General features: G+C 45.2%; 1 protein-coding gene across 1 annotated transcript in view; it reads right to left on the reverse strand.

Annotated features, from left to right (window-relative positions):
- The window catches only part of Ddah1 (dimethylarginine dimethylaminohydrolase 1), a 226,892-nt gene that overhangs the window by 188,006 nt on the left and 18,682 nt on the right, over positions 1-20,204 (reverse strand). The window lies entirely within an intron of this gene.

The raw sequence follows: 20,204 nt of genomic DNA on the forward strand, positions 1-20,204 counted from the left end.
CCCGCCTTGATGATAATGAACTGAACCTCTAAACCTGTAAGCCAGCCCCAATTAAATGTTGTTGTTATAAGAGTTGCTTTGGTCATGGTGTCTGTTTACAGCAGTAAAATCCTAACTAAGACACACTGTCTAACATGGTAGATTAGGCTGGCCTGTAGCTCACTAAGTTGCTCAGGTTGGCCTCAAACTCACAATAATCCTCTCAGCCTCTTGCATGATGGGATTGCAGGCACGGCTCCCAAACCTAGGCTATGTCAACAATTTATTCCTTCTACCATGTTAATAATATCTGACTCTGACATAATGTTTATTATAAGCCAGGCACCAAATTGTCATGGATGTAATTCATAGCAAGTCAATGGAGGTGGTATCCCTAGCTCTGTTTTCTGACCTAGGAGAACAAGATGAAGCAATCAAACAAGCTGTCAAGTTCACACAGCTGGAAAGAGGCGGGGCTAGAATTCACATGAAGCTGCCCAGTGAGTGGCTGTGCAGCCAGGGACGTTGTGTAGCTGTGTTCACTCCAGGATACTCCAGACTCCATTGGCTAGGGAAGCACTGTGTGTAGGTAATGGTCAGTTTCATCGGATGTGGCTTGGAGTCACAGGACTAGCTTCTCTTCTAGCCTGGGCTCTACTTGGCTTGCCCTTAGAGGCTACCGGGGTCTCTCTTTCCTCCAGGCAGTGGGGATTCCATGTCAAACCCACAGCTTGTGCTCATCTCTCCCAGACTTTATCGTGGAATAAAATATCAAGTGAGCCTGTCTGCAAAGATCACAGCAAAGGAAATCACCTTAGAACAGAAAAATGATTTTCCATCTCTCATCTACACAGAGGAAAAAAGCCATCTTTTGTGCTCTGAATGCTCTGAATATCTGAAAAGTCTAAAACACTCAAAGGTCTCTAGTAATGACGGGCTGCAATTTGTAGTGTGGATGGTGATTCTGTGCGGGTCTTTCAAAATCAGTGAGTTCAGCCCTTAGTTCCCGTGTGGTTTGGGTGGGTGAGACAAGCGTTTCATGTGGACCGACCTCTCTGCCCCTGGTTTTGCACAGACTGTCTTAGTTTTACGATAAATATTTGAGACAGAGGCAGCTGGTGTTCCCATGTTACAGAAGCACAAGACGGGGGCACCCAGCATTGAAGTGACTCACCCCGGGTCTCACAGCTCTGCAGCACACGCTAGAACCAGACCATGAAGAAACAGCCTGGCTTTCCACTGTCCCCAGCTGCTCTAGCTGCTAACGCTGGGCTTGGACAAAGCCAGCCAAGGGCCCCTGAGTTCTAACAAAGTGATCATTTGCTTTTTGAAAACCCTCCATTAAAAGGAACATGACATCTTCAAATGGTTATCCTTGGGGAAACATCGAAATCTGTCGACTGGAAATAAGATTCCAGAGGGGGAAACCTGAAAACCTCTAATTGCTCCAAGATGATAGCTGGTTGGCAGAGCTGGCTCATCTTAAAAGGACATGTGTTGGAAGGTACAACTGGCATTTAACAAGCAAGATTCGGGTTCTCATCGTCGCAAAGATCATAGCTGCCCTTTCTAGGTCTGTTACAAATTTGTTTTCATGTCTCTCCCGGCTGGGAAGCCAGTGTGGCATACCCTCGACGCGGCCTGGCCTCTCCTCCACCAAGTGGGCTGGACTTTTTTTAAACAGCATTAAGGATTAATTTACTGTATGTAAAAAGTAAGAGAGGATCCCTTTATCTCCTAAAATAATTTACTTTATGTGAAGTTATTGATATGTAGTGTTGATCTTGTTACACCACAAGGCTTTAAAGAAGAATCTCTAAGAGTTGTAAAGGGGCTTTCAGATTTTTCAGATCGGAGCTGGAAAGATGGCCCGGAAGTTAAGGGCCTGTCCTGCTCCCGTGGAGGACCCACATCGACTCCCAGTAGCTGTGTTGGCTGGCTCCCAACTGCCTGTACCCCCAGCTCCAGGATCCAATCCCTCGCCACACATGGACACACAGACGGGTACATACCCACGTGGACAAAGACACTGGCACATACACAGAATCAAAAGTAAAATCTGAAGGAGTCCCCAAATCTAAAGTAACAGGAGGTTCCGATGGTTGCTTGTCTTCTTGAGACTCATCCTTAAACTGGGCATTGTTGGTGGTACAAGCCTGTGGTCCTAGCACTGGGAGCCTGAGGTGGGAGACAGGAGGTTGGAGAGAAGTCTATCTCAAAAACACAGCCAGCACAACCCCAAAAAGACAGGCACCATCACCAACACAGAGTGATGACCATACATGGACTTTCGAAGGGAGAAGATGAAAGCAAAGGGTAAAGGGCACTTTTGAATGTGTGAGTGTGTGAGTGCATGTGTGTGTGTTGTGTGTGTGCGTTGTGTGTATGTGTGTGTGGTACATGCGTGCGTGTGTGTGTATGTGTGTGTGTGCTGTGTGTGTGGTACGTGCGTGCGTGTGTGTGTGTGTGTGTGTGTGTGTGTGTTGTGTGTGTGTGTGTTTGTGTGCTGTGTGTGCTGTGTGTATGGTACGTACGTGCATGTGTGTGTGTGTGCATGTGTGTGCATGTGTGTGTATGTGTGTGTGGTACATGCGTGCGTGCATGCATGTGTGTGTGTTGTGTGTATGTGTGTGTGGTACATGTGTGCGTGCATGTGTGTGTGTGTGTGTGTGTGTGTGTGTGTGTGAGAGACACATGGAGGTTGTTCTGTTTACCCACTATGGAAGCAGAGGGACCACATTCCATTCGTCAGGCTCAGCAGTGACACCTTTCACCCATTAAGCCATGTATCTCACATGACCATTTATGTGCTCACTTATGTGTGTGGGGGCACAAGCCACCATGCGTGAATGGAGACCAGAGGGCAACTTGTCTCTCTTTCCTCCACGAAGATCATGGGAATTGAACTCAGGTCACCCGGCTTGCCAGTGTGTACTTTAACCAGCTGAGCCATCCAAACAGCCTTCATTTTTTTTCTTAACTTACAATTAACTGTGACATCTGGCTAGATAAGATAAAAGTATAAAATACTGTCAGGATAATAGTGTAAAGACAGTGTAACATAAAGGCAAGAGGTGGGGTGTGGAGAGCTGAGAAGACAGGTGATTCCCTCCTGACCCAGGCGCCTTTGATTTGTGTTCTCCCATGCTCTATCAACTTTTAAAGGAATAGAAGTGACCTTGGGAATTAACACCTAATCTTTAAGAAAAAGAAAAACCATAGACATGAAAATGACTGAAATATTATTATATGCTTATATGAAGTTGTCAAATAATTATAAAGAATAAGCCCTGAGTCCATTATTCTAGGAGATAGAGCAGCTTGAGACTAAAGACAAAGGCTCAGAGTCACGCAGTTGGCTTCGTTTCTAGGTGTGTGACCTTGAGCGAGTTGCTTCTCCTGCCTGGGCACAGTCCCTTCCTGTTTCAATTCGATTGCCAATAAATCTTGCTGCATCAGATAGTTTGTTATGAGAATTGGGCAATATATAGAAAGTCCTTAAGACAATGTCTAGGAAGGCTTGCTTGTTATGGTTGGATCTTAGTATTTCCCCAAAGGCGTTCCCACCCTGTGCTGTTCTTGGGAGTAGATGGTAACTTTAGGAGCTAGGCCCTAGTGAAGGTCACTGGACATGAGCCCTTGGCCCTAATGAAAGGATGTTAGGTCACCGGACACAGCCCCTGAGGGGATATTGGGACCCAAATGCCACTTTCTCTGTCTCTGTCCTTCTTGGCCAGGAGGAGAACCACTTTCCTCGTTAACACACCTCATATTGCCAGCATAGGTTGAAAAAAACCAGGCAGTGAGACCTCTGAAACCCTGAGTCAAAACAAACAGTTCTTCCTCACAGAGCGACTCCCTCGGGCTTTCGTCAGGCAGAAAGCTAACTCACGCGGGTTCAGTAACAGCTATTCACAGCAGAGCATATTATTAAACAATACAATATTCCTAGATGGGGGTTGGGAAGGGAAATTAAATAAGGATAAATCCATAAGATAAATTTATATCTCATAGCTCTCCACCCAAGGAAAAATTAGAGACTTGACATTTCATAAGTGCTTTGGAAATATGGAGTTAGAGATTTTGTCTATCAGTGAGCACCCAATGGAGTCAACCAATGATTAGGAAACATTTCCATTGTTAGGAGAGCTCAATTCTTTGCCGCCCACAGCCTGTTCAAGGCTCCCGAACTCCTCTACTGTATCCATAAGACCGAGGACGGTCACCATAACTTGGAATAGACTTTCTGTGTCTCACCAGCACCATGGACTTTCAGCTTTCTCATAAATTATTCTCAAAATAATTTTATTCTAAAATAACCCACGAGGGCACAATAAGGTCAAAAGCAGCTTTCATTGTGTGGGGAGAGCACAGGTTTTAGGGAAAAGGTTTCCTTTTGGTTTTGTTTTCTTGTGATGAGACAGAATCTTGCTCTCTGCCTCAGGCTGGCCTTGAACTTGAGATCCTCCTGCTCTTGCCTCCCAAGTAAAGGAGTAAAGAACGAGTGTGTTCTGTGACACCTGGCTAGATAGCATAAAAACAGTGTAAAGTTCTGTAAGGATGATAGAGTAAATAATAAACAGAGGAAAATAAAAGGGACTGCGTTAGGCGCGAGGCGGCGCATGGAGAGCCAAGGGCAGGGGGTTTTCCCTCCTGACCTTTGATTCATGTTCTTCAGGACAGTCCTGTACCTTCAGAAGTTACTTTAGGCTTCTTTCCAATTCTGAACCATGAGCAAATCACAAACACATTTGACAACAATATGTTCTTCTTGCGTAAATGTCTCTTCTAGGCCACGTACATAATTAAAATCCTGTTGACTCAGGGATACTGTCTCAGAACTGAATGTCCAAGCTCCGTAACTTCCTTTTCTAACCAGACAGTACAGCTGCCAAGAGTTCCCAGGCCTTCTGCCTCTCCCTCTGTGCATAATGATACATTACATATGGATAGCATGTATGGGATTTGCCAGGAAAGGTTCCGATGACTGCTTATTTGGACGTTGTTGTTGTATATACACGTGACCAAACCCACAGTGCACCAGAGCAGCAGTGAGAACGGTCATGGGCTGGGAGTGGGTGCAGTCCGAGGTTCTCTTTTGCCAGGAGCACTTGCTGTAAGTCTTAAGCAGGGCACATTGTGTCTGTGAAGCAAAACTCACATAAGGAGAAAGAGCACTTTAAAAACTACTGATGCTACTGTACAACCCAAATTCTTCTTGTCTCCAACATGAAATGAGGAAACCACTTTTTAAAGGTCTTCAAAACGTAGAGGAGGCACAAAAAAAAAAAAAAAAAAAAAAAAAAAAAAAGCATTCTGGATTTCCCTCACCCTCAGGCAGCGCCAGATTTAAACCAGACATGAAAATTGATCCTATGCTGTAGCCCTCTGGAGAATGGGGTTTCACAAGGATCTTAGGAAGTTGTTCCTCTGTTCCTCCCGGTCATAAAATGCTTACGTTCTAACTTAAATCCCTCACGCTCCAATTTCAGCCTAGTTCCCTCTGCACTGCCTAAATATCACTGCCCGAGGGCTGGAGAGGAGTTTGCTTATTTACCAAACCAAAATTATGAAAATATTCGCAGTGGAAGTTAAACACACAGCCAGTCGTTGCCTGGAGCTCTCTTATTCCTGCACAAATGTTTAAATACGGGATGGGCTCTTATTCAACTTTCCAAACTTCTCTGTTTTTCCAGAGGTCCTCGGAAGAGCTATCTTTTAAAGCCTTTATGTAATTATTTTAGCACATACCTCTATATAAGCTACAAATAGTTACATGCTACTATGTCTAGGCAATGTAATTTTGAACTAGATAGTTACTTATTGGTACTAAGATTCATAACTTGTTTCAGAAAAGCCTCAAACTTTGGGGGGTACATTAGAAAAGTAAGAGTGCTAAGAACCAAACCCAGGTCCCCTGCAAGAACAGTGAGTGTTCTTAGCCACTGCGCCATCTCTCCAGTCCCTGTTTATTTACTTTTAATGAATTTATTGGGGTTGGGAAGATTGGTCAATAGGTAAGAGCTCACATTGCTCTTGCAGAGGACTCCACTGGTAACCAGCCGCTCACGTGACCCAGCCTACAACTCAAGCCCCAAGGGGATCTGAGTTTCTATCCTTTATGTATACTGACATTCATATGCACAAAACCACACACACACACACACACACACACACAGAGGAAGGGAAGGGGATTGGGAGAGGGAGGGAGAGAATAAAATAAAAATAAATCTCTGAAAAAATTTCACTTAATTTGTTTATGAACACGTGTGTATGTGCGAGAGCGTAGGAATATGGAGGTTCAGAGGACAACCTCGGGGGATTGGCTGTGGCCTTCCTTCCACCATGATTTGGAGACAGGTCTCTCATCATGTCTGCCACTTTGCCGCTTACACCACGCTGTCAGCCCGCAGCAGTCTGGTGAGCTCCTGTCTCCACTTCCCATCTTGCTGCAGGCACAGAGGGTTACAGATGATTTCTACAAAATCCATCTTCTGATGTGTACTCCAGGGATCTTAGGTCAGGTCATCAGGTGTGCGTGGTATGCTCCTTAACCAAATAGTGCATCTCCCCGGCCTCTGCACCTTCCTTTTTGAAAGTCTCTCACTGAACTTGAAGCTCATTGTTTCCATTGGCTCCTTGACCATTCAGCTCCATCACCTCTGTCTTCCCTGTGCTGCACTACAGAAGTGCGCCCACATGCCCGCGGGTGAGCACTGGAGCTGATATCTCCAGCAGGCTCGGTGTTATATTATTAACCCGGCCCTGGGGGCTGAGGAGTCAGACAAATTCCTGAGATCACTAGCCAGCCATTCTAACCAAACTGGTGACTAAGGAAGACTTGTAATATGGACCCCTGGCCTCCAAACACACATGCACACAGGTGCATACATATGCACATACACACACATGCACACGCACACACACGCTCCAGGTGATGTGAGAAATTTTCTAGATTGGGTTAACTATCGTAGGAAGATCCACCCTAAATGTGGTGGCATCATTCCCTAGGCTGGAAATAAACTGGGCAAACAAGATGAGCACAGCATTCATCCTCTCTGCTTCCAGGCCATAGGTACAATGTGACCGTCCATCTCTAGGTCCTGCTGCCAAGGGACTGCTACCATGACTGCTGCACTGTGGGGGAAGGGTGCCTTCAAACTGTGAGCCCAAGCCAACCTTTCTTTCCTTCAGTTGTGCTTGTCAAGTGTTGGTCACATGATGAGAAAAGTAACAGAACTGAGCTGCCAGGCTTCAAAAGACTCCCCCCCCCCCCAGTCTCCACCCATCCTCACCCTGCAGGGTTACAGAAAGGCGCTGTCTCTCTCTACATGGAATGACCTTTGTTTCCGTTGAAAAAGGAGTTATTATGCTCAAGCTAAACATATCTTCCTTTTAAAATTCGGAAATCCTTTTAAGCAAGAAAGGCGTCTTTTTGTTACTGTTACCACAAGCACACATAGGGGTCACAGCACCTTAAGTGAATTATTAGTAGTTTTTAAAATTTTGTGCAGAACAACAGGTTTCATTAACCTATTTTCTTACAATTTTAGTTACTTTAGTTCTCCCCCTCCACCGATGTCCCCCCCATCCCCGCAACACTCATCAGCCAATCAGAGCCCACCAGAAGCTATGACCCTCACCCTCAGGTTCCCATCAACACTGTTACCTCTCTGATGTAGAGAGACACCTCTTTCAGTCACCTTTGTCTTCATGGGCACAAAATAAGGACCCCACTGAGCAGCTAATCTGCAACAATTTTATTGTTTGCACGTGGACAGTTTCCCCAGAATCTGTTATGGAAAGGCTATCATTTGTCCAATCTAAATTGGGCCTGGGCTCAGCAGGTAAACACACTTGCTGCCAGGCTGGAAGACCTGAGCGCCATCCCTGGAACACACATGGTGGAAGGAGAGAAGTGGCTCCCTCAAGGTGGCTCCCTCAAGTTGTCATCTGCTTCACATGTGTCTGTGCATGCGGGAGCACACACACACACACACACACACACACACACACACACGTGCACGTGCAGATTAAAAAAAAAATCTTTCATCTTTGACCCTAGTAGGGAAAGTGTTACAGTTTAAAAGGAAAACAGGTATGAAAATGCTTTCATAGCACTTGATCATATGTTGTAGCCGAAGCCTAGAGAACAATGCTCCGCAGGTTTGTGTTTGTTTGCTTGTGGGATACAATAGAATCCTGTGATGATCAACAACTAAAACTACTTTTTCGCTAATAAATAAATCAACTTTGTGTTTGTGCATGCATGCATGTGTATGTATGTGTGCATGTGCATGTGGGGGGGCATGTGTGTGTTCATGCATGCATGCATGCAGACATTTGTTATGATGCACATCTGGAAAGTGGAAGACAACTTCATAAAGTAGGTCCCTTCCATTCACCCAGATGTCAGTTCCAAGACCGTCCTCCGGTCACCAGTGCTCACTGGGCAAGTACTTCTGCTCTCGGAGGCTTTGTCGTTCTGCTCACCCCCTTTAAAAATAGTCTATAAAGTTTTTACATGTCACTATAAACTGAACATCCGGGCCTTCTCAGAATCCATTTGTTGATACTTAACTCCCAATGTGATGGTTTTTGGATGTGAAGTCTTTGGAATGTGATTGTGTCAGTTGAGCAGAACCCTCATAAATGGGATTAGAGCTCTTATAAAAGGCATCCTGGAGTGCTCTCTGGTCTCTTTAGTCATGTGAGGACAGCATGAAAAGATTCCATCTATGAGCCCAAGGCAGTGCTCAGCACAGCCTGCATAGCCTCTAGACGAAAAGAGATATGTGCTGTTGCTAAAAACTACCCAGGTTAGCCTGGGCTCAGATTGTTATTATTGATATTAATGCCAGAGCAGCCATTTGCAGAAAGGACCAAACATCTGCTGCTATGCCATGACTTTCACAAAGGTCCCCAAAGGCTGCAGCATGGACTGCATCTTCTGTGATCTTAAAATGTGGTCCTTGCAGGTTGTGAGCTTTGACGCCTATACTTCTAGCACTGAGGCTTAGATAGGATGCTCATTGCTCGTTCTAGCCATCCTCAGTATAGTATAAGACGCTGTCTCTGAAAACCAAAACCAACCACCATACTTCCAACTGACCATCTGACCAAACAACCAAACAACTGACCAAACAACCAACTGACCATCCCTTAGAGATTCCTGTCATAAGAAAACAAGCAGTTTGTGTCACAGCAGATGGCCACAATTCAATCTCTAGATGTCTCCTGAACACTAAGCCCTGCTGAGTAGGTGCTGAGCTACTCCTGGGCCTCTTTTAGGTTTTGAAGGGAACAATGTCGTGGGTCAGGTTAACTTTTCTTACTCCTGTTCATGCCAGACTGTGTGGGGGCGATAAACCTAAATCAATCAATAAATAAATAATTGTATGGTGGTCTCAGTGAGCCAGCAAATTTAATTGGGGTTATTCATGGGAGTAAATAAATAAATAAATAAATAAAATTTGTGTTTGTGTATGCATGCATGTGTGCATGCATACATGTGTGTACATGCATGTGTACATTTGTTATGATTAGGCTGAGAGCATACTGTTCTGATGGACCTGGAACTGTGAGCTTAAATAAGCCCCTCTCCCCTAGGTTGCCTTTGCCAGGGTATTTTTATCCCAACACCAGGAAACCAAGAAACAGATGAAGTGGGATCTACAGAGGAGACCTACTTCCCCCATAATGCTTTGAGGCAGACTTGTTACAGGAGCTGTCTCTAAGTCTGTCTTCCAGGATTTCCTGTCACCCTGGACCTGCCACCCTAAAGCTAACCATCTCCAGAAACCATTCCCACACCAGCATGCAGTCTTGCTTTCTGCTAACCTGTGGTGGCACAGGCAGGTTGAAGAAACACCTAAGAAATGAAAAGCAGACCTCTTTAAACTGCTGCTAGCAAACTGGGATCTGCTGGACATCAGGACACCAGCTTCCTGCAAGACTACTTGCATAAGTAAATATTTTGAACAGGTTTTTATATCTACAGAAGTAGAGCTCAGAGAGAAGAAAATCAATATTGGCATTATTGATAAAGGAGGCTAGACATCATTAACTCAAAACAATCATATCATCCATGGCAAACACAGAGAAAGCCTGAAGCAGGGAAACTTTCCCCCCAGTTGGATGTTGTCTGGGCGCCTGCCAATGCTTCCTACAGCAAGTGCTGAAAGATGAGATTGAGCTGATGTGATGTGTACAGAAAAAAAGTTATGTCTAAAAGCCAAAGAGATATTGTAACTTTTGTAGCAGTTGCATTGTTTGTGGTTTTGGTTTTTGTTTTTCGTTATTTGAAATATGTTTACAAAAAGGAGATCTGTTATTTACCTGTGACAAATTTGTTCATAGGCTCAAGAATATGTTACACATACCTACCTAGTTGTTATGTCTCCTCCTTCATTTAAGCTAAACAAATTGTATGTCAGAGGAATGAAGAACTTTCTGAACAATTTGTGGAGCCAAGAACCAGATCCAATATCCAGATTTCCATACAAAGAAGAGTTGAGGTTAGTGTGGCTGTATACCAGGACTGGACAGATGTGTAATCACGGGCACAGTCATGGCTGGACAGGCACACAGATAGCCTCAGTCCCTGAGTTTTCCACCCTCCTTCAGATGTAGGGAGCAAAGAAACAGGATCCATGAATTGCATTTAAACCTCATGTTTTAAATAAAACAGTTAAATAAACAGTTCTCAGAGCATACTGCCCCGCTGGACAGGAATCTCTTGAGCCACTCGGATGGTTGCCAGGGAGTGGCTAGTGGTAGGGCCAGCTAGGAGTTACTGTTCTCTTCAGGCGCTCAGACACCAGGAGCCACATTGGGTGTTGGCCTTCTCCAGCCAGCACTATCTCGCTTAGTCAGATTGCCCTCTGTGCTAGACGAAGCGGAGAGGGAATTCCTAGCCACCCACTCACTGGGAGCCACAAAACCCAACACCCATCCTGGAGGCCTCGGGGTGGATGGAACACGGCTCCTTTTACCTACCTGAGCACAGTAGCTGACTATCAGGAAACTGCCTGTGGCCTCCACACATTGCCCCACTATTTACACAGCTGATGGAAGTTTGCCCTCATTGAGGAATTTGGCTCTAGAGGATTCCCCTTAAAATTCCCAAAGGGCCTATTCACCCAGTCACACCTACACAGATGCCTGTGGAGATAGCCACAGCGGAGTTCATTTCTAACTTCCTCTGTGCAGGACTGGAATTCTACAGGTTTATTTAGAAGGAGGGGGTTGGAACAGCACTAAGGGGGAAACTACACAACCCAGCATTATAGGAGGTGTTTTCGAAAAGTATTTTCAGCAAAGTCAACAACCCCCTTGTCCTACCACTCAGACATTCCTTGGATTCATCCAACAGCCTAAACTCTGCCCTCCTTCCTTGCAGGCACCAGGCTGAGCCAGATGAGACTCCCAGCAGCTACAGACTTTCAAAAGCAGAGAAAGAAACACTCAAGGAGAGGAGAGAAGTAGGGGCTGAAACCTTTAACAACGGAGAGGCCCGCCCATGGTTTTATCGTGATGTGACGCTAAGACACAGCACAGGGATCAGACGGGCTCCACGTTTCCTGAAGTCTTTTATGCTGCTCTTTTTTTCCAGATAAGGATCAGTTTTTACTCTTTGCTAAGTTGCTAAGATTGTGTTGAAAATGGCAGCTCACTGTTCATGTTCCGGCGTCTCTCCTTGCTGACTGGCAGCCGGCCTTGGCAGCAGTAAGGCCTGCTCTTGCTAGCAGTGAATGCCTCTTTCACTGGGAAGCTGCTCCGGGAACAGCCCTACATTTGAGAAGGAGGCATACACAAGATGTAACTATATCCAGAATGTTCCCTTCTTTAATTTCCTTCCCTTACCCTAGGTCCCCTAGGCTAAATAATGAATGATATTATGTTGCTAAATAAATTCCACTCCAATACATTCAATGCAAAGGATTTTTTTTTAACGGAGGGGTGGGAGGGAAGCTGATGTAATACATAGTCTTGTGTGTCTCCCACTTTGCCATTTCTAAAGAGACAAGAGTATAGTCTCAAGGTCAAGAGCTTAGGTTTTTACGACAAATTCATGAGTTTGACCAATTCTGCCAAATGAATAGTCATGTCCCTTTGAACAAATCTCTTTTCTTTCAATGTCTTTATTTATACATTTTTAAAATAAGAAATTACTCAGGAGAGTTCTTCTCTTGAGAATTAAATATAACCATCATGTCAGTTACAACCACAGTCATGGGGAGCATGGGTCCCTCAGAGAAGGGAGAGTTCAGCCTGCCTCAGTTCCAGAGGATCTGACACCTCTTTCTGGCCTTTGTGACCACCAGTCACATATGTGGTGCATTGGCATTCATACAGGCAAAACAGAAAATAAGATATATCTTTTTAAAAAAATTATAATTTTCATATATGCATCGCCTTAGAAATTTAGAGCCGAAATCTAGAGAGGCACAGTGTCTTCTTATGGTTAAAATTAAAGCAAGATATTATCCTCGGGAGGTTGTGAAATGTGACATGCCGACAGACCTTGATTTAATACGCCAGGAGAAGGACCCAAGCAGGTAACAGAAAGGTGGGATTTGGTGGTTCTTCTTGAGGTCAGGTGCCCTATTCAGACCTAGGGAGAACTCACGCATCTGCTCCCACCTGGCCACAGCCAGGGCAGCGCCAGGAACTTTACTAGCTGCTGTCTGTATTACATAAGGCTGTTCATAGAAAACATCCCATCTCCCCAGGCTCTGAAACCCACAAAAACAAATTCTCCCAAGAAACCTGCACTCTAAGTTCTTTAGGACTTACTGTCTGTATAAACTGAGCTCCGTACCATTATCCACCACGTCAGCAGTATTTTATGAATGTATGACCTTATGTTTGAAAAGGAAAATGCAGACGTTGACAATGATCTAAACCCGCCATGAGATCTAAACTCGCCTTTCAGAGAGGAAAATGCTGGAGAGGAATCTGGGAGACGGGCATAAGGACACAGTGCTCTGATCTCTGCAGCCAGGGCCAGGTTTAATCGTTACAGGGATGTGAGAGCCTCCTTGATGGGGCTGCACAGAGTACCTCTGGGAAACAGAAATCAACAGCCCTTGTGAACAGAGCTCCACTGCTCTGGGACATGCTGGTTTTCACTGGTTGGTTTCCCAGGCTTCTTGGTAGCTTTTGCCAACAGAACCCAACATCCTCCGATGAGACTTAAACACCACCAACCAGTGTAGAATGAACGATGCCAGCCTTTGTTCCCTAGAAGTGTAGGATTTTCTGGATCAGAAGTGGAGAGCAGCATGAGTTAAATAAATTTCCGAATTTACTTCTTTTGCTTAACACTGAATGGCCACCTATTATGTTCTGAGTCTTTGAGCGGTCCAGAGATTAGGTAAGAAATGTCTGTCCTCTCGAGAGATGTGATGGTGCACACAGAATACTGAAGGTACAATATGAAACGAGCTAACAGGAAGCAGGGCATTGTGGGAAATAAGACAGCAGCCTGCTGTGATGTACTTTCCAGGGATGACACTTCAGGTGGGTGTTAATGGAATACTAGAGGGAACAGGGGAGATCCTATCCAGTGTGAAGGAGCGTGGTTAGCTCAGAGAAGACTGAGAAAACAGACAATTTGAGGATATGCTGGAGGAAACAGCTAGGGCCAAGATCTGGAGTGGATTTGGGAAATGGAAGGTTCTTTGTGCCCATGAGACAGACCTACAGTCACTAGGGTAAGGGTGGGCAGCACAGATTCCCAAAGGATGAGTCGTTTTACCCAGTGTTCAATCCGAACACATCTGTTCAAGTCTTTGGTGATGAATGGCTCTAAGCCCAGTGATGAATGTCTCCAGCCTAAGCCATCACCTGTGTCCTGCTCAGATGAGAGGACAAAGGACACCAAGCTCTCTCTGTCCGCATGGCTTACTACTCCCCTGCTGTCTCCATCTGTGTGTGTCTGTTACAACGCAATGTGTTTGAGACCAGAGAGTTGATAGTTTTTTGGTTGTTATTTTATGGTTCTAAGGACTAAAGATTATAACATCATGATGTTGATATCGCCCTAGCATCTAGCAAGAGCCACTTGCTGTGAACCTGTGTGAAGAGGACCTCACATGGTGAGCAGGACAAGGGTGCTGGCTTTACTTTCTCTCTCTGAAAAGCCTTCAATACCATGATGGGCGTGACCCACCTTCATGACTTTATCTATCCTTGATTACCTCCCAGAGGCTCCGCCTCCAGATAGTGCTAGTCTCTCCCTGTGGGGAGTAAGTCTCTAACACAAGAATTCTGAGTGCCCTGCTCTCACCAAGCTTTCTCACCCACAGGTCTCCATTTTGTCTTCAATTTTCACCTCTTCGTTGCAACCTTGCGTTGTCAAAGCCACCATCTTTAAACAAGCTTCAAAAATCTGTTTGCTTGGTGCCCACTGAATCTTAGAAGCTGAGAATCTTCCTCACATATCTTTGTGTGCTTCTGTGATTTGGCTTATGGGAGAATGAAGTTCTCCTTGCCCGGCCGTGCAGCCTGAGAGCTACCTCCTCAGCAAAATCTTCATTCTTCTTGCTATGATTACACTCTACCCCCTGGCCCGTGCCCATGCCATTGGACCAATTCCAGTAAACCCTGTCAATTCTGCATTATTTTTTAGACTACCCCTGGGAAGTCTGATATATCTTAGCTCTCTGGAAGGGAGGGAGGGTAGGAAGTGACTTTGTTTTTGAGTAGACATGGTCAATGATGGCCAGACAAGAATTGGGTGTTCAGAAACAGATGAGGCCACTGCGGGGTGCTGTATTATAAAAGACAGCTTTTACAATATCTCTGAAGCTTTTCTACACCGTGGTCTCCCATCAAGAAAGGAACCTAGAACTCTGCCTCATGGAATCTCAGGTGGTGTTCTTGTAACCAGGAGAACCCTGTAGAGGATGCTACCAAGCTGTTGGGGTAGCTGATGGTATCAGAAGACACCAGAAAACTTCCCCTTATTCTCTAGGGATCCCTGCTCTTAGAGTGCTGGGCCACCATGCGTGATAAGTGGTCCCCGAGAGTATGTTGAGACTCTGGGGAATAGGCCCAGCTGAGGTCACACTTCTAGCTGTCCCTATCACCGTCCTAAGTGTGTCCTCTCATCCAGTCCAGTGACAACAATCAGTATCAGGAAGAGAAGGAACATGACCCAAGTGGTTTGCTTAATATCTGCCCACAGAATCCATAGCATATAATAGGTGCTGCTTCAAATGGCTAAGGTTGTAGATGATTTGTTCTGCAGCAGTTAGTACTGGGAATGGGTTCCCAAGTCCGCCTCTTAATCCTAGTGCTTACTGGTCTTCTGCAAAAGCCAAAAATATCACTCACCAATTCAACATCAAAGCTGACATATTCCCACTTCCCCCTCCCCAAAATGCTGGGTCGGCCTGGGATGTAGCTCTGTAGAGTGCTTGCCAACAACACATACAGTGGCATGGAGGTTCATGCCTCTAGTCCCAGGGCTTGGAGATAGATAGAGGCAGAGGGATTAGAAGCTTGAGGTTACCCCTGGCTACATATGGCGGCTTGAGGTCAGCCTGGGCTTTAGACTGTGTCTCAAAATAAAATAAAAAGCAAACAAATCAACAAGTGCTTTTTGAGAACCATCCATTGATTTAGTTCCTGACTATAAATACTAGAGCAGAAGTGGTTTCGGGGGACCCAGAGTAGCAAAGGGGTGCGTTCTTCATTTGACCAGGAGCAGCCACCCATTTTAGGTGGCAGACAGTAAAGGCATTTGTGAAAGCACAGACCCAACCAGAGGAAAGAACAGATTCATGACAGCTAGAAAACTGTAAAGGGTAGAGATGAATATTTGTTGCTTGAATTGACTGAATCCAGGCCTGACTGCCAGCAATATTAATGGCTTTGCTTGTACACAGGTACATATTCTAATGTAATTTTGACCTACCTTCCCACCTTCTCTCTTTTTCCTTACCCCTCCCTTCCTCTAAGATTTTTAGTCAGAGTGCTTAGAGATTTGGGGATGGGGAGCTGCTGGCCTCTGTGGAGGGAGCTTCTTGCTCACATAATATTTACATTCCTCTTCTCCCATCCTGTGGAACTCATTGGCTAAGTGTTAGCTAAGTGTTAGCACCCACGGATCCCCTAATGGTTCTACAGCCCTTCGCCGAGAACCACATGAAATATGACTCTCTCCTGAGCTCACAATAGCTTCTTTTACCTATGGCCATATTTAAGACTCTCCTACTGATTTGAATCTACTAAAGCCTGAGGGAAAGGCTGACTGAAGACCAACATTCGGGCCTCAGAATTACCCTGGAAAGGAATTGTGTGACTCCAGATCACTCAAACCCTTCCTTCCTCCTGGGAGAGGAGATCAGGACCCTGGCCTGTATTTTCAGAAGACCTTTAGTATCTTATCTGTGAAATGTTTGGGAAACCATTCTTCAGTCAAAGAATGTGCTTCCAGTTAGAGTTCTGTAAGAGTCTGATTTTGTGTGACAGTCAAATGACTAGGAATTTCCTCCAGTCAAAATATCACATTTTTAACAGAACTGACAGCAGACTGTGCAATATTCAAGATCATAAACGTTAGGAGTCTGCCTCTGGGAGAAGTCTTTGCTCAATCTCTGTGCTCTTCAGAGATTTATAAACTACACCACAACTAAAATGCTAAAGCAAAGAGACGTCTTAAAAAATTATTAATTTAATTTTTTTTTCACTTATTCACTTTATATCCTGCTCATTGCTCCTTCCCAGTCACCCTCTCCCATAACCCTTCCTCTCCCCCCTCCTTATCTCCTCTGAGTGGGTATGGGCCCCCTTGGGTATACCCCTACTCTGGCACTTCAAGTCCTTTCCAGGCTAGGTGCTTCCTCTCCCACTGAGGCCAGACAAGGCAGCCCAGCTAGTAGAATATATCCCATGTACAGGCAACTGTTTTGGGGATAGCCCTGGGTCTAGTCCTTCAGAGCCCACATGAAGACCAAGCTGCACATCTGCTACATATGTGTAGGGAGGCCTAGGTCCAGCCCATGTATGTTCTTTGGTTGGTGGTACAGACTCTGTGAGCTGCAAGGGTAAAGGTTAGTTGACTCCGTTGGTCTTCCTGTGGAGTTCCTATCTCCTTTGGGGCCCACAATCCTTCCTCCTATTCTTCCTTAAGAGTCCCCAAGCTCCGTCCACTGTTTGGCTGTGGGTGTCTCTGTCTGAGTCAGCTGCTGGGTGGAACCTCTCAGAGGACAACACGCTCTTGTCTGTAAGCATAACAGAGTATCATTAGTAGTGTCAGGGACTGGTGCTTGCCCACGGGATGGGTCTCAAGTTGGACTGGTTATTGGTTGGCCATTCCCTCAGTCTCTGCTTCCTCCCCTGTGCCTGTATTTCTTGTAGACGGGATAAATTTTGGATTGAATGTTTTGTGGGTGGGTTGATGTCTCCACTAGAGTTCCTCTCTGGCTTCAGGAGGTGGCATCTTCAGGTTTCATATTCCAAGTGTACTACTGAGTAACAGCTAAGGTCTCCTCCATTGACTCTTGGGTCAGAGACATTATCCAGGTCTCTGTCTCACCCCTGCCAGTTGCAGATTTCCATTCATTTTCATGACCATCTGGTCATCTCTCCTCTCCTTCCCCATACCAAGGGTTCAGAATGAAAACAAGTGGAAGAATCTGCTTCAGAGGCAGAGGTACCGTTTGTTTTCAGGTCAGCTGTGGCTTGGTCCTAATGAGAACTGGTTACCTAGCAAAGGCTGGGGTAGGGCACTGCCTGCCACTCTTAGTCACCAAAAGGCCTCACAGTGCCTCTCCAAACACCTTTGCAGTCATAGCATTTCCCAGAATTCTGGACTAACTGTCTAGCGATAGTATGTATATTAATTATTCTATTACCAGATGAATGTCAGTTCATTTTTATATTTAAATATTTAAGAACCGCAACTCACGTGTAAATAACCTACTATACTTAGTTATGCAATGAGCAACAGCTAAGAGACCCAAGAGGCTCATTTGTCTGGGGTTGATCTGCAGCCTTGTCCTCCGAGTTCCTTGAGGCAGGATCTGGGTGTGAGTCATCTCTAACTGCTTCTTGTTGTCTGGCACTGAGCCTCGCACACTGGAATGACACCGGTAAAAGCTTTAGAATGGGTGAAAAGGGACCTCCTTTAAAGCTGGGTGTGGTGGTGCATGTCCTGAATCCTGGCAAGGCACTCGGCACTTCCGGAGGCAGAGCCAGGTGGAGCTCTGTGAATACAAGGCCAGCCCTGGTCTACAGAGTGAGTTTCAGGACAGCCAGAGCCACACAGGGAGATCCTGTCTCAAAAAAAAACAAGAAGGAGGAAGAAGAGCAAGAGGGGGAGGGACAAGGAAGGGAGAGGGGGAAGAGGAGAAGTAGGAAGAGGAAATAAGGAGAAGAAGGAGAAGGAGAAAAAGAAAAGAGGCCTCCTTGGGTAGGAAGGAGTGGCTTCATCTTGAAGGCACAGGCTGGGTCTCTGACAACAGTGTGAGTTGGGAACCATTTGAACAGCGCTGTGTACTTGGAAACACTTCAGTACGTTCACCATCTCTTGGCCAAAAGTCAGTAGGTTAATCTTGCTATTGGAGAAATTCACCTTTAGAGAAACCAAGGGATTCATCCCACATGGTCTGCTTCCCCTGTGTGTGGAATTAGAAAATGAAAATACACACATGTATGTGAATGTACTGAAACTCACAAGGGTTTGGTGTATGTGTGTGTGTGTGGGGGGGGGTGTTGTTGTTGTTGGTTGGCTTTTTTTTTTTAACACATCTTCACTTACTCAACTCATTGTTGTCAAAGTTGTATTTCAGGACAGAAAGTTAGACAGCATATCTAAGGTCTCTTTGCCGAACGAAATGTGTACAGAATTCAGAGTAGCTAATGGAGTTGCTGTGGCAGAGCACATTGATTCTACTTTGTATGTGTTTGACTTTGTAAGTATCCTTTAACAATAAGGCACAGCTCAGAGAGACAATAGAATGCTGACTTAACCCTGTAGTGCAAAGAACTACTGGCCCAGGAAGTCAAAGAATCAGAGACTCTAAATCAGAAATGTTTAGACCTTCCTTGTGGTGTCAGCAATGTGGCAGAAAGGCAAAAATCTCCATAATATGCAATATATTTTGACTTGTTTTAAATTATGCCATAAATCATGTGAGAGACGATCTAAACCCAGGACTGAGGCATATGCTACCCCATCCAGACTTCTGGTTGATGGATACTGCAGGAGTGGGCGGTGAGTGGGCGGGGCTGATGGATACTGGGGGAGTGGGCAGTGAGTGGGCGGGGTTGGTAGATACTGGAGGAGTGGGCGGGCCTGATAGATACTGGAGGAGTGGGCAGGGCTGCTGGCTGTTCTTTGGTTCTTGGGAACCAAAGCCAAAAAGGTTCCTCACCACTGCTGCCTTTTTGATCTCCTGTTCTCTATTTTTAGAACTCTTCTGTCCAACATCCTCTGCCCCACTGCTGTGACCTTTCATGACACACTTCTCCTGGTGGTTATTTTGAGATCATATTCCTTTCCCAAAGTATTACTGCAGCTAGAATCAATGTATGATGTAGAACAACACAAGTCTGTGCTTGACAAAGTCCCCAAAGTACATGTTCCCACAGGAGGGTGAGTGTTCTGGGATGCCAAAGGCAGACAATCATCCATATTTTTAGTCATCAACGCATTCTAGAAGGACCACTCAGTCAATTAGATGCCACAAATCAGTTTTATATAGGTGCAGAATCCCAGCTAAAGGTTATAACAGTGTGTGTGTGTGTGTGTGTCTTAGGAGATACAGGAAGAATAGGAGTAACCATAAAGAAGATAATAGAATGTATTGTTTGGGGTTCACTTTTCATACCTTATTTCTCCCTAAGTCTATGAACCGGATAGAACGATAACCGGATAGAACGATAACTGGATAGAACGATAACTGGATAGAACGATAACCGGATAGAACGATAACTGGATAGAACAATAACCAGCTTCTACAGTGGAAAGAAAGCTCAAAGAGAATGCACACGCTGTGACTGTCCAGTAGTCCTGTGAAAAGTATTACGCATAGACATTTTAGATGTAGAAGAAGAAGAATAGAAATAAGATTAGCATTTAGCTTCAGGGAAAAATCCCTCTTCAATGATGACGAGACAGGCATAGCTTTCTCACAAGCACTCCATATCACAGACACTGTTAGCCAGACAGCTACACAAGCTAGGAAATGTACATTGGCAATAAAAGTTAA

Source organism: Apodemus sylvaticus, chromosome 4, assembly GCF_947179515.1.
Source record: "Apodemus sylvaticus chromosome 4, mApoSyl1.1, whole genome shotgun sequence".
Taxonomy (NCBI): domain Eukaryota; kingdom Metazoa; phylum Chordata; class Mammalia; order Rodentia; family Muridae; genus Apodemus; species Apodemus sylvaticus.